The sequence below is a fragment of the Durio zibethinus genome, chromosome 17 (assembly GCF_047325235.1).
Source record: "Durio zibethinus cultivar Kanyao isolate XHJ-2024 chromosome 17, ASM4732523v1, whole genome shotgun sequence".
In the NCBI taxonomy this organism is placed as follows: domain Eukaryota; kingdom Viridiplantae; phylum Streptophyta; class Magnoliopsida; order Malvales; family Malvaceae; genus Durio; species Durio zibethinus.
In genome coordinates, this window is record NC_143178.1 from 9,000,571 (window position 1) to 9,015,250 (window position 14,680).

The window sequence follows — 14,680 nt, forward strand, 5'->3', positions numbered from 1 at the left end:
GGTTTTGCAGTCACTAGCGTACGGCGATTGGTGGTGGTCGAATGGTGGAGACAACGGCAAGTTCATTGGATCTTGGGATGTCTTTGGGTTTTGGCCATTGGTCTTAAAACTGTTAAAGAGAGAAGTTGGAGAAAAGAAAGATTTCGATTGTAGAAAGAGAAGTTGAGAAGAGAAAATAAAGCAAATAAGCTGAATTTGGGGTTTCATGACGGAAGAGAAACGGTGCCATTTTACACTAAGAGGAACCAAGTCTGACCTACTCTAGGATCCAGCTGGGTATCCAGTTCCTGACCTCACTCATTTGGTAGTTACAGTTTTTCCTTTTTATTTTATTTATTTCAGTTATTATTTTTCTGTTTTATTGTTTTCTATTTTAATTTTGTTTTTTTTTATTATTCTTCTTATATTAATTTTAATTATTTTGAAAAGGAAAAAGAAAAAGAAAAAATGCTTTGTTTTTGGAAGTTTTTTTTTTTTAATTTCTGCATATTTATTTTATAGTATTTGTACATGATTTATTATGGTACATTTGCATGATTTATGATACTTTTGCATGATTTATGATATTATTGCTTGATTTTATTATGATATTTTTCATGATTTTTATTATGATATTTTTGCTTGATATTTTGATAGTATTTTTGTATGACATTATTTTGTAAATAAATAAAAAGAATTGAGATTTGATTTTTCATAAGATATTTAATAAATTCGACAACGAAATCATTTAAAGTGAACAATAATTTTATCTTGAATACTCTTGAGATAAAAAATATTTTTTTGGTGAAAAGCCTAAAGACTTTTTTTTCAATATTTAAATATTAAAATTAATAAAAATCATCTTTGATTAAGGCTTAGCTAAGATAACATATGATTAATTTGATACTAATTTTAGGGGTTGTTGGAGTGCTAAAATCTTTTTTACACGTAACTGACTCTCAAATTTAGTTATGTTAATGTAGATCAGAATCTATCATTTTTAGAAATCTTTAGTTAAGTTTAGAATAACCTCAAAATGGATAAATTCACATAGGTAGCCAATCACACCTAAATAAGAAAAGATTAGTAGTGATTATTTCTTTTTTTTCTCTAATGAGCAGGTTTTTAGACTTGAATGTTATGACAATAAACTTTTTAGTGAATCATAGGTAAATTAGTAGTAAATTAGTTAAAACTTTATAATAAATTATCAATAACTTAGTGGTAAATCACCAACAATTTAATGATAAATCATTTATAACTTAATGAAAAATTATTCATAAATTAGTAATAAATCATTGATAATTTAATAGTAAATCATTTATACCTTAATAGTAAATAATTAATAACTTAATTATCAATCATTGATAATTTTTTTATACTTGAAGTTGTCAAGGATTTAACCTTGGTTACTAGTAGAAATGATGTCAAAACTTTCATTTTGGGGGTTAGGATGGACTTAGTATTAATCTTTTCAATAAAAAAATAAGTGAAAAAAATTCTAAACTTGAATAAAATAATAATGTTATTATATAAAAAGAAAATTATCTCATATATTGTTAGTGAACTTTTAAATTTTATGTTTCATAATTGTAAATGCATAACAATATTAGTAAATTAATGATAGGTTAGTAAAAAAATAAGTGATAACTTAGTTGTTAATAATTGATAATTTAATAATAAATTAATAATAACTTAGTAGTAAATTAGTGATAACTTAATAGTAAATTAATTTTAGTTTAATATTAATTAATTAATAAACTTAGTAGTAAATCATAAATAACTTAGTAGTAAATTAATGATAATTTGTAGTTAATCATTTAAAATTTAAAAGTAAATCAACATAACTTAGTAGTAGTTAGTCAAATATGACTTAATAGTAAATCATAGATAATTTAATATAAATCATTGATAAATTGAAAATGAATCATGGTAAATTTAGTAATAAATCTATAATGATTTTGTAGTAAATAATTGAAAGCTAAGTAATAAATTATTGATAACATAATAATAAATGTATAATAACATAATAGTAAATCTTTGATAATTTAAATATAAATTATTGATAACTTAGTAGTAAATCAATAATAATTTAGTAGTAAATTGATTAATCATTTATAACTTTGTAGTAAATTAATTGATAAATTAATAGTAAATTAATTATAACTTTATAACAAATCATTAGTAACTTAATAGTAAATCATCAATAATTTAATAGTAAATAAGTTAGAACTTAATAGTAAATCATTTATAAATTAGTAATAAATCAATACCAATTTAGTAATAATCATTGATAATTTAGCAAATTTTATTGATCATTTAGTAGCAAATTGCTAGTAACATAATAATAAATTAATGATAAATTAATTATCAATCATTGACAAAATTTTTTTATATTTAAAGTTATTAAGAATTGAACATTGGTTTTTAATAGAAAAGGAGTTAAAAATTTCATCTGGGGAGGCTAAGATAAACGTACCATAAATCTATCCAATAAAATAATTTAGTGAAAAAAATTTTAAATTTAAATATATAATTATATAAAAAGAAATTTATCTTATTAAAACTGAATCCGTATTTTCCTACAAGTATCCATTATTAAATATATGATGATATAAATTTTATCAATAATAACCGTAAGTATATCATAAGTTATCAAAATATTATTAAAATTATATTAAGAGATTACCAAAATTTTATAAAAAAATTACCAAAATTATATCAACGATTACCAAAATTATATCATAAATTATCAAAAGGTTACCAAAATTTTATAAAAGGTTATTGAAATTAAAATTATATCAAAAGTTATCAAATTTTATTTATATTATGCCAAAATCAAAATTAAATTATTAATATTTATTATTATTATTATTATCATAATATAAAAAATTATTTATTAAAATAAATTTTTAAAAATAAAAATTATACATGTAATAAAAACTAATATATATAAGTATGTTTCATTTTTAATTAAAAAATAATAATATTGTAACATGATCTGATGCATATACCATGCACTCATCAACATTCAATGGTCATCACACAGAATATTTTTCATTTTTTGTTGTCCCCACGAAACAAGATGTCGTAACGATTTGAGAGACACCCGACGAATTTGAAAAAAAAATAAAAATAAAAAAAAGAGTCGTCATCAATCTCTTTTGGCTATGTGCGATTGGTCACCTATTAAAATATATCATTTTAATGAAATTTTACAATTAACAAAAATTTATTAAAAAGATAATTTTAGGGTTTGAAAAATAATTTGGATCTGGGAGTCGGTTATGCATGGAGAATGATTAATACCTCTATAACACCCGTTTAAATTGGTACCAATTAAATACATATTATTTTTTTATTTTGATAAAAACAATCTTAGTTTAGATGTTTGAAAATAATTTCCTTGATTTTTCTTATCTTTCAAATTTTTGATTTCCTATTATTATTATTCCTTATTTTTTGTTATTCTGTTTTATTCGAAAAAAATAAATTATAACCCTTTTATTGAAATAATTCTTAAAATATTTCAATATATTAATAACAGTAGAATAACTTTTTCTCACTTAGAAATTTTTTAGGCATTACTTCTCGGAATACCTTAGAATCCCATCTTCGGATGCTCGAATTTACTTTTTGTAAAAAATTATGTCGTGCATACAATGCGAATGATAATATGTTGATGCACATATTTTATTTTGTTTTTAGAAACTTTATTTTTTATTTTAATTTTTGAAGAAAAGAGAAATTTTTATCATATTGAAGATTTTCTATAAATACTCAAATACACTAGTAGTATTTTTAAAAAATCTTTTAACATAGAGATTTTTATCATTTTATTTTTAACAAATTAATTTATTTTTATTTACTATTTTATAGCCAAAAAAAAGGAAAATTTTATTTTATTGAAAATATTTTTAAAAATACTCTAATACACTGGTAGTATTTAAAAAAAAATCTTCTCACCTAGAAATTTCGTAGTTATCACTACTCGGAGTACTTTTGAATCTCATCGTCAGATAAAAATTTCTTTTTCTTACATTTTTTATTAATTTTATTAATTTTTTTATTTTTAAAAAAATTAAAAAAAATCAAATTTAGAAATCATTTTCATTTTTATTATTGTTAGTATTATTATATTTATTATTGTTATATTACTATTTTATAATTTTATCAACAATTTTAACTATATTTTTCATTATTTATTTTTGTTTATTTATTTTTGTTTTCATTTTTATTAATTATTATTATTAAAAACAACAAATATTTATCGTAACAGTTTTAAAAATTTTAACATACATAAATATTAATAATAAAATTTAAAATAACAAAAATAATATATCTAAAAAAATTTAAAAAGAAAAAAAATATTTTTTTACTTGAACCAGATCGATCAACAATCTAGTCAATGGTTATGGTTGATTCACCCGATTTGAGCAGGTTTGATGACGATCTGGGGTGATTTACAGAGTTTCGGTCGGTTTAGACCGATTTGAAATCAGTTCACTGACGGTTCGTTTGGACTGACCTAGGTTGGGTGCTGAAGCGGGTGACTTGGTCAAGTGCACGAAACCTGGGTAAGGTCACAGGCTAGCACATGGATCTTGGGGGTTCAAAAGGATGTTATTTTGATCCCTAACTGCCTATATAAAAGCTCAAAAAATAATTTTGTCTATTTTTCTCCTTTTTTTTTTAGAAAACAAAGTCAAAAACACTCTAAACCTAAAAAACTAGAGGTCGATCAGTTGCCAAAAATCAATCGTCATTCGTTAAGCCAATCACCATCATCGATCACCGTCGATGATCGAAAAACATAAAAAAAAATTAAAACACACCTTTTTCCTTTTTCTTTACAAATCCGATCCTCTTTTCACCAAAAAGAGTCTCAAATGGCCTAGATATGCTATTCAACTTTAGGCCAAAAACTTTTTTTTTTGTAGATCTTGATTTTTTTTTGTTAAATCTAGTGCTAGGTTCCCTTACCGGAGGGATTGTGTTTTTTATTTTTTTTACAAAAGCTCCCTCATTTTTTTTTGTAGGTTTTTCTCTCTCTCTCTCTCTCTTTTAAGTTATTTTTTTGTAAGGATCTGGGTCGACTTTCAAGTCTTCCCTCTTTTGGTTTACCACCACGAAGCTCTATTTATAGAGCTTCGATCATAGCCCTATGCCTGGGTAGGTGGTCTCTAGGCATGAGTTTGACTGTTAGGTGGAAGGGTTGGTGGATTTGGGTCAGGGTACAAGAGGTAGGTGCTACATGGCTCTAGGTAGGCTGATGGTGCTATAGTGGAGGTTTAGGGGCTATAGGGTGGTGCAAAGTAAGGGTAGGTGACTATTAAGAGCATGGTGCACAGGTTTTAAAAGGTTTGGTCATGGGAGGCAGTGAAGTATATAGGGCTCTGGGTGCAATGGGTGGACAAAGGCTGGCAGTGGTGTTGTGCACGGCACCCACTGCCACCGACTTTTTTCGTTTTTAGCCTTTGTTTTTTTTATTATATATATTTTATTAATGTTTAATTAATTACTATTTAATATATTATTGTATTTTGATATAAGTAATAGAATTAAAACTAAAATTAAAGTTAAAAATTAAACAACGGGGTCAAGCCCAAAATAAAAATCGGGCTTTGGCCCACGAACTCGTTAAAATAAAAAAATTTAAACTGAAACTCAGACAAACTTAGTGTCTATAATTGCCTCTCTTTGTATATTGCTGAGAATCAGGAATAGGGTAAAAACAAAGACAATAACATTATTCGGAGTTAAAAGATTTTTTTTATTTCTTTTATTGATCCAACCAAATCAAAAGGCTCCTCTCATTAAAGATCGAAAAACTTTAAAGATAAAATTGAAATGCTTCTTTTACTTGAGGTTCAACAACTTTTGAAAACTTAAAATAGCTCTTCTAGGCAAATGCTTAACAACTTTAAAATTCTTATATGAAAAAGGCTCATCTAGGTAGAGGCTTGAAAAATCTTCCTTTAGATAGAGGCTCATCAATTTTTTAAAAAAATCTCATCTTGAAAAAAATTCTTCTAGATAGAAGCTCCACAACTTTAAAATTTCTCATCTTAAAAAAAAGGGCTCTTCCAGGTAAAGGCTTAACTACTTAAAAAAAAATCTCATCTTGAAAAAGGCTCATTTAGATAGAGGCTCAATAACTTTAAAAAAAAAATTCTTATATTGAAAAAGGCTCTTCTAGGTAGAGGCACAACAACTTTAAAAGTTCTTTATCTTGAAAAAAGTCTTATCTAAACAGAGACTCAACAACTTTAAAAGTTTTCATCATGAAAAAAAAAAGCTTCTCTAGGCAGAGACTTAACGGTTTTAAAATTTTCATTTAGAAAAAATTTCTTTAAGTAGAGAATTAACGACATTAAAATTCTTATCTTGAAAAAGTTCCTCTAAGCAGAGGCTCAATGACTTTAAAAATTTTTTATCTTTTCTTGAAACCAAGTTCTCATATTTGAACAAGCAAAATTCTCTCTTTTGAAATCTCTTGTTTGATTATTATCTTTACTCGAAAATCAAAATTCTATATTTCACTAGGGAATGAAAAGTCCTTATCCTTGTTATAACTATTTATGGATGCATGTACTGAGTGCTCTAGATGTAATACATGTAATGTAATCAAAATTATTCATTTCCAAATATGGTAAACTTCTTTTATCAAAATTCTTAACAATTGTCATAAGACCAATTTGTTCTTGACATCTAACCATTGTATTCTTTCTCAACAATATTTTTCTTTTTAAAAGTTTGCAACATTAATGTCTTGTCATGCTTTTCTCGTCATTTTTCATATGCCTTTATCGACTTCTAAAAAGTGATGCTAAGATCTTTTATGTTATTATTTTTTCATCATTTTAAGTTCAAGACAAATAAAATGCAATCATACATTCCTCCTATTCATTCGTAAGGTGAATAAAGATGACAAATTGAGATAAAAGAATAGATAGGCATTATTCCCAAAGGAAAGAAAGCATGTTTCATTAAACTGATAATAAGTATGGCAAAAAAAATGTTTGGGTAGAAACAAAGGTATCCAAGTAATGATTATAAGATAATCATGAACAAAATATTTTTGATTTTTTTTCCAAAACTCAACCAAGTGACTTTCTCGATTCTTCAGAGTTAGTCAAACTACATTTGCCCTCGTGTTGTGAGGTCATCTTTTAATGATGCTTCTCATTTACATCCAAGCCGTCTTTTCAGGTTTTTAGCTTGGATATGTCATTCTTTTTTTTACTTTTTTATTTTTTTCCTTTTTCTCTTTTTCAAACAAAGTATCTTTTCATAGTATCTGAGTTTATCAGAGTAGGTAAATCATTTCCATCCAATTTTGCCAAAATTATTGCCTCACCGAAAAAGGCTTTTTTCATCATGTATGGATTTTCCCAATTCAGTGTCCATTTTTTTTTATTATCATGTTGACTTGAAAAGATCTTTTTTCAGCACTAAGTCTCATTCTTAAAATAAATAAGGGTGAATTTTCTTATCATGTGCTCTTATCATCATTTTATGATACAATTGACCATGGTAAAGTGTTATACGTGTTTTTTCTTTAATGAGGTTCAACTGCTTATAGTAATTCTGAACCCATTCTGCTTCTTCTAACTTAACTTCCATCAGAACTCTCAATGAGAGAATTTTCACTTCAACTGGTAGCATAGCTTCCATTTCATAAACCAATGAGAACGGGGTGGCCTTAGTTGATATTTAGACTAATGTTCTATAGGCATGCAAGGCAAAAGGTAACTTTTCATGCTACTCTTTATAAGTATCAATCATTTTTTCTAAGATCCTTTCGATATTCTTATTTACAGCTTTTATTGCCTTAATCATCTTTGGATCATATAATATCGAATTACAATGATGGATCTTTGAACTGAATGCATACTTCATTCATCATTTTATTGTTCAAGTTTTTGGTATTATAAAAAATAATCATCTCTGAAAGCCTATATCTACATATTATTTCATTTTTTATAAACTTGCATACTATGGATTAGGTCACGCTAGCATATGATGCAGCTTCTACCTATTTCGTGAAATAATCAGTCATCACAAAGATAAATTTATACCCATTAGAAGCTTTTGGAGTGATAGGACCAATGACATCCATGCCTCACATAAAAAATGGCTATGAATGAGCCAAAACGTGCAATGCTAATGAAAGAGTGTAAATCTTATCACTATAGATACGACACTTATGGCATCTTCTAGCATAATCAATACAGTCACTTTTCGTTGTCAACCAATAATAGTCAGCCCTCATAATTTGTCTAGCCATCAATGATCATTTGCATGTGTCCCACAAACTCTATCACGCACTTTTTCAATAATCTTTTTTATTTTAACTGCATTCACATAACTTAAGAGCACCTGATCTCGATTTCTTTTATAAAAGACATTTTCATCAAGGAAAAAACCCATAACCAGCCTTCTGATAATCTTTTTATCATTTTTAATTGCATGTCTTAGGTATTGCTGACTTTTTATATATTGTATAATGTCATGATATCATGATTTCCCATCAACTTCTTCTTCAACACCTGAGCAATGTGCTATTAGATCCTATACATCTAGCTTGATGGGTTGGATATTAGTATTTGCATCTATTTTGACCATTGCAACCAAAGTAGTTAGTGCATCAACAATCTGGTTCTTCTTTCTAGGTAAATGCTTAAACTGAATTTCTTCAAATTGCTTAACCAACTCAGAGATATATTTATGGTATTGAATCAACTTGGAATCTCTCATTTCCTATTCACTTTAGATGATCAGGGCTAAATCTCCAAACACATCTAACACTTTAATCTTCTTTTCAATTGCTGCTTGCAGACTCATAACATAAGCCTTGTATTCAATCACATTATTTGTACAATTAAAATTCAATCTTACCATGATAGGATAATAGTGTCTATTAGGAGATATTAAAATTGTCCTAATACCATGACCCAAAGTATTAACAACTCCAGCCAAATACATTCTCCAAGACTTCCCAACATGTTCATTTTCTTCAATGGTTATCATATCTTTAAAAAAAAATCCAATTTCATTGGCTCATAATCTTTAGCTGCACGATCGATAAGGAACTCGACTATTGCACTCCCTTTAATAGTTTTTTGAGTTACATAAGCAATTTTTATTCTAAAAGCATAACTTGTCACCGCGCTATTCTCCCTGTCAATGAAGGCTTCTCAAAAATATGTTTAATGGGATCCAACTTTGCTATAAGCCAAGTAGTGTGATAAAGCATGTATTGTTTGAGCCTTCAAGCTATACAAGCTAATGCATAACATATCTTTTCCAATAGTGAATATTTGGACTCATAATCAGTGAACTTTTTGCTCAAGTAGTAGATTACTTGTTCTTTCTTGTTGGTTTCATCTCTTTGCCCCAACACACATCTCATTGAACTCTCATGTACTGTTAAGTATAAAATCAAAGGCTTTCCTGAAACTGGTGGTACCAATACGGGTAGATTTGACAAGTATTAGTTGACTTTATCAAAAGCTTCTTGGCATTCATCATTCCATTTTCTTAGATTATGTTTTCTAATAAACTTGAAAATGAGATTGCAGTTATAAGTGAGTTGAGAGATTAAACGAGCAATATAGTTTAATCTCCTTATAAAGCCTCACACTTTTTTTGAGGCACGAGAAAGGGATAAGTTTTGAATAGCATATATTTTGTCTGGATCCACTTTTGTTCCCCTGTCACTAACCATAAAGCCCAACAATTTTTTTGATTTAGCATCGAATGTACACTTGGTTTGATTCAACTTTAGTTGGAATCTTCTCAACCTATCAAATAACTTTTTAAGATTAACTTCATAATCTTTTTCTTCACAAGATTTTGTAATCATATCATCACATACACTTTTATCTCTTTGTGGTCATATCATGAAAAAGAGTCACCATCGCTCTTTGATAAATAGCACCAGTATTTTTAAACTCAAAAAGTATAATTTTGTAACAGAATGTTTCCCACATAATCATAAATATTGTTTTATCTATATCCTCTTGAGCCATCTTAATCTGAATAAAGCCTAATAAGTCATCCATAAAGGAAAATGTGGAATACCTAGCAATGTTATCCACTAGGGTATCGATATGGGGTAGAGAAAAATTATCCTTAAGACTTCCCCTATTCAGATCTCGATAATCAATACACATTCTCATATTTTCATCCTTTTTAGGAACATCACTACATTGGCTAGCCATTTAGGATATTTTACCACATCCAAAAATCTAGCATCAAATTACTTTTTTATCTCTTCTTTAATTTTCAATAGCATATCCAATTTCATGCATCTTAGTTTTTATTGTACCAGCTTGCATTTTGATTTCAAAGATAATTTATACTCTATAATATTAGTACTGAGTTTTGGCATATCCTAGTAAGATCATGCTTACACATCCATGTATTCTTAAAGTAATTCTTTTAGCCTTTGCTTGTCAACTGGTGAAAGAAATGTACTAACTTTTATCTTTCTTCTATTTTCATCATCCCTCAAATTCACTAATTCAGTAATTTTTTTGTAGGGTTCAATTGGCTTATCTTAATGTTTAATTAGTTTTAACAAATCAGGAGGCAGTGTGTAATTGTTAGAATCTTCTTCATTATCAAGTTCATCAACATGAATTAGATTTTTGAAATCGAATTCGAGATTGTTATCATGATTATCTTCGTGTTCATTATTTGAAAACCTATAAATAGGTGAGATGAAGAAAAGATTGGCACACAAAAGTGGAATGGCAAGAAAATGAAAAGCGAAATAAATCAAAAAATGAAAGTGAAAACAAATAAAAGAAATGCAAATGCATTTTCTAAGTCTTTTATTAAAACAGTAAACACAAGCACACCACAAAAGATCTCCTAATGCTCATAGATAGTAATTAGGGATTTAAATATTCACAGTACATTACTTTTTAAAAGTTTTAAAGATAACACGTAGCTCAATGACTTTTCAATTGTTTAACTCAAAATTTAGAGGGCAATGGTGTATAATAGCTTTTTATCCTAACTCATTTTTACTTCCCCATCCACCATTTAAATGGCCAGCTTAGAAAAAGCTTTAATCAACTCCACACTTGGGGCTTCAAATGAATTTGGGTAAATACCACCTCTTAAAAAGAAAGAATTATAAAGGTAAAAAATGACCATCAGCTCTGACTTTGGCTCATATCCTCCTAAGATTAGCCATTCTCTTTTCTTTCTTTTAGTTCACCATTTTCATTTTGTCTCCTCTTGTCAATTTATAGCCCAAGCCAACTATGTTCTTTTTATCATATATTACTGGCAGCTTCATGATTCTTTGTAGATTTTTTCCAAATCCAGCTTCAGGTTGCCATCATATCCTAATAAATTATTTAACGACCATTTTTTTAGTCATAGACAAGTGTGACAAATAATTTAGGTCTTTCAACTACATATATTACGTTGGCAATCTCGAAAGATCTATAAGAGCACTCCAGGGCTTCATCTGTAGTTTTCACATAAAAAGTATTTATTGGTTATGTTACTAGTAAATCTTTTTCTCCTGCAACGCATGTAAGCTTTTCATCAATAATGAATTTGACTTTTTGATGCAATAAAGATGTAATAGCACCCATCATATGAATCTATAGCTTACCAAATAAACAACTATATGAGGAAGAGATATCTATAACTTAAAATTTTACATTGAAAATGTAAAGGCCAATTTGCAATGGTGTTTTTATATATCCCAACACCTCTTCTTAGGTCCCATCAAGGGCTTGAACTACCATATAACTAAGCTTCATATAAGATCCATCAATAAGTAGTTTTATCAAAGTAATCATACCTGTAGCATTGATTAATGAGCTATTGCATATCAGAATCTTAGTCATTATATGACTCTTACATTTTATAGTAATGTGTAATGTGAAGAGTTTTAGTACTTTCTTGACCCTCAGGAGAAATCTCTTCATCATTGAAAGAGATGTAGTTTGAGATTGTCAGATTATCAATAAATTGTTTCACGCATTCAATAGAGATATTATGGGACATATATACTTGATTTAGCACATTCAGTAAAGCATTACGGTGCGACTCTAAGCTTAGCAATAATGACAATAGTGAAATTTTAGTTGACATTTTGTTCAACCATTCTACCACGTTATAGTAGCTATGTTTTATTAGTTTTAAAAATTTACAAGCTTTATTCTTAGAGACTAGCTTTTCATATTCTGTATCTGAGACTACCACTAGATTACTCTAACTTCCTTATTTTTTTCTAACCTTTGCTTTTTCTTTTCTAACATTTCTAAAAGTGTAACAACTCTTACGTCGAGTCATACCTTCTATGCCCATTATATTTGTAGTATTTGGACTGACTATGACATCATAATCTTACTTTCATGGTACTATTTTGTCATTTTGGCATGAAAAAAGGCTAAGGACTTTAATCGTCACTATTAGTCGGGAGATAGGCTTTTTGACCTTCAGGTCAACTTCTCATCATAATAGATAGTTACCAATTTATGCATAAACTTATTCTTCGAATCACTGGTAGACACTTCATCTTTTATCAAATCTTCTTTTTCATAAAACTCTATCTGACCCATATCTATTAACTTCTACACCTATTGACGGAATTGATCATAACTTTGATAGAATGCCCCAAAGCACCTTTGTGATGTCGTAGTTCTTGACTGAGTTAATCGCTTCAGAGTAATTTTGAGGCTCTATTGACTTCAACATATTAGCCTTGACTAAGGTTTCAAACACTTTAGCCATTGAAGTTTTAACTTTATCTATCTCCCTCTTTGCGTAACTTGCTTACCTATCAATCAAAACATTTATTGATTGCCTAGTGTGATTTGATAGAGGGTTCTCATTAACATTTGAAATCCTTCGTTGGCTGGTATCAAAGTTTAACACCTTTTCATTTATTAACCTTTGCACTTTACACTTTAAAGCTATGCAATTTTTTATAGAATGGCACATGTTTTCATAATGATAATCATAATGCGCGTTAGGATCATACCATTTGAGAAATGGAGGTTTCAAAGGTTCAACAATAATAGAGGCTAATAAATGTTTCTTAACAAGTCGAGGGTACAAATCTGTATGTCATAGGGATAAGATCGAAAGTGGTTTTTTTTTAGGTATTTCTTAGGGCTCACAGATAACTACTTAGATTGAGCCTCCATTCTGGTTTGATAGGTGCAACAGGATGATTGTATGAATAGGTGAACATCTGAAAAGATGGCTAAAAATGAGGTAAATAAACTAATTATTGTAATGACTGATACGACTGATATAGATAAAGGATGGATGTAACATTGTTTATAGGAGGGTAATAGGTTTGGTACACTAGTATGGGGTGTGACATGAAACCTCTGAACTATTGTCCCACATAGTACATTGCTTAAGCTTCATTTTCTTTCTTCTTGAAAGCTTTGCCTTTCTTTGCTCCGCTTGTCTCTCCTACAATAAACTTACCATTTTTATGGCATTTTCAATAATCTCACATGATATCACCATATCTGTAAAGTTATTGGTTGCATTACCCATTAGTTTTTCATAATAAGGTGTTTTCAAAATGTTCATAAATAAGACAGTTGTCTCTTTCTCAGTGAATGGAGGTTGTATTTGCGTGGCCATATCTTTCCATCTCGTGCATACTTTTTAAAATTTTTTGTTGCCTTTTTTTTCATGCTCTATAAAGATAAATAATCTGGAGCTAGATCTAGACATTCTAATATTATGTAAAAAATGTCCTCATGAGTTTTTACTAGGAATGAATGTGAGTCATGTCAATTGAATATACCATTTGTCTATAAAACCTGTAAGGTTATCTTAAAATATGTGCATCAATAGCTTCTCGTCATGAGCAAGTGCCGTCATCTTATGACAATACATGGTGAGATGAGTCATTGGACATTTTGTGTCATCATATTTTTTAAATTCAGAGACTTTGAATTTAGGGGGAATGACCATGTCTGGGATCAAACAAAGCTCAACTGTATCCGTGGAGCCATAAAAATTCATTCCCTCTATGGCCCTAAGTCTTTTTTCTAATAATTTCATCTTCTGTCAGGCATTGTATCTTTCACTTTCTTAGATGTCTTCATCATTAGCTATTCTCTTTCATTGGGATTATTCAAGTCAGGAACCAAGATTGGCTTGGATAATTTTTCTACCTTGATGAGATTAGCAAAATTTTGAAACTGTCCTAGAGTAGGGGCATATGTCATTCCTGAATAAGGATAAGAATATCCTTCAAGATTAGGAATTTGCATTCTTGCTCTTTGAGTAGGTTAGGTTGGCCGTGACTCAAACTCTAGAAGGTATACAAGATTTATCATGTCTAGTGATTGCTCTTGAAATTTGAGATATTTTTTCACTGCTTTTCCTTTCTTAAGATTCTTGAGCATATCCATTATCTTACTAAGATACTTTTTTAGTTTTTCTTGAACTTTCTCAATCCTCTCAAATCGACTAGCTTGTTCTTGTTTCATGATCCTTATTTGAGCTTTGGTGTTGTATAAATGATGAGTAGATTGAGTCAAAATATTTAGTGGGTGAGTTATTCTTGAACCTTTATTACCACAAATTTTAAAAAAATCAAAATGCTATACATTGAAAATTTTATTTTTTTATACTTTTTTTTGTGAATTTTTTTTAAAAGAATATGGTTAAAAATGATGCACATGATGCATGAATGCAA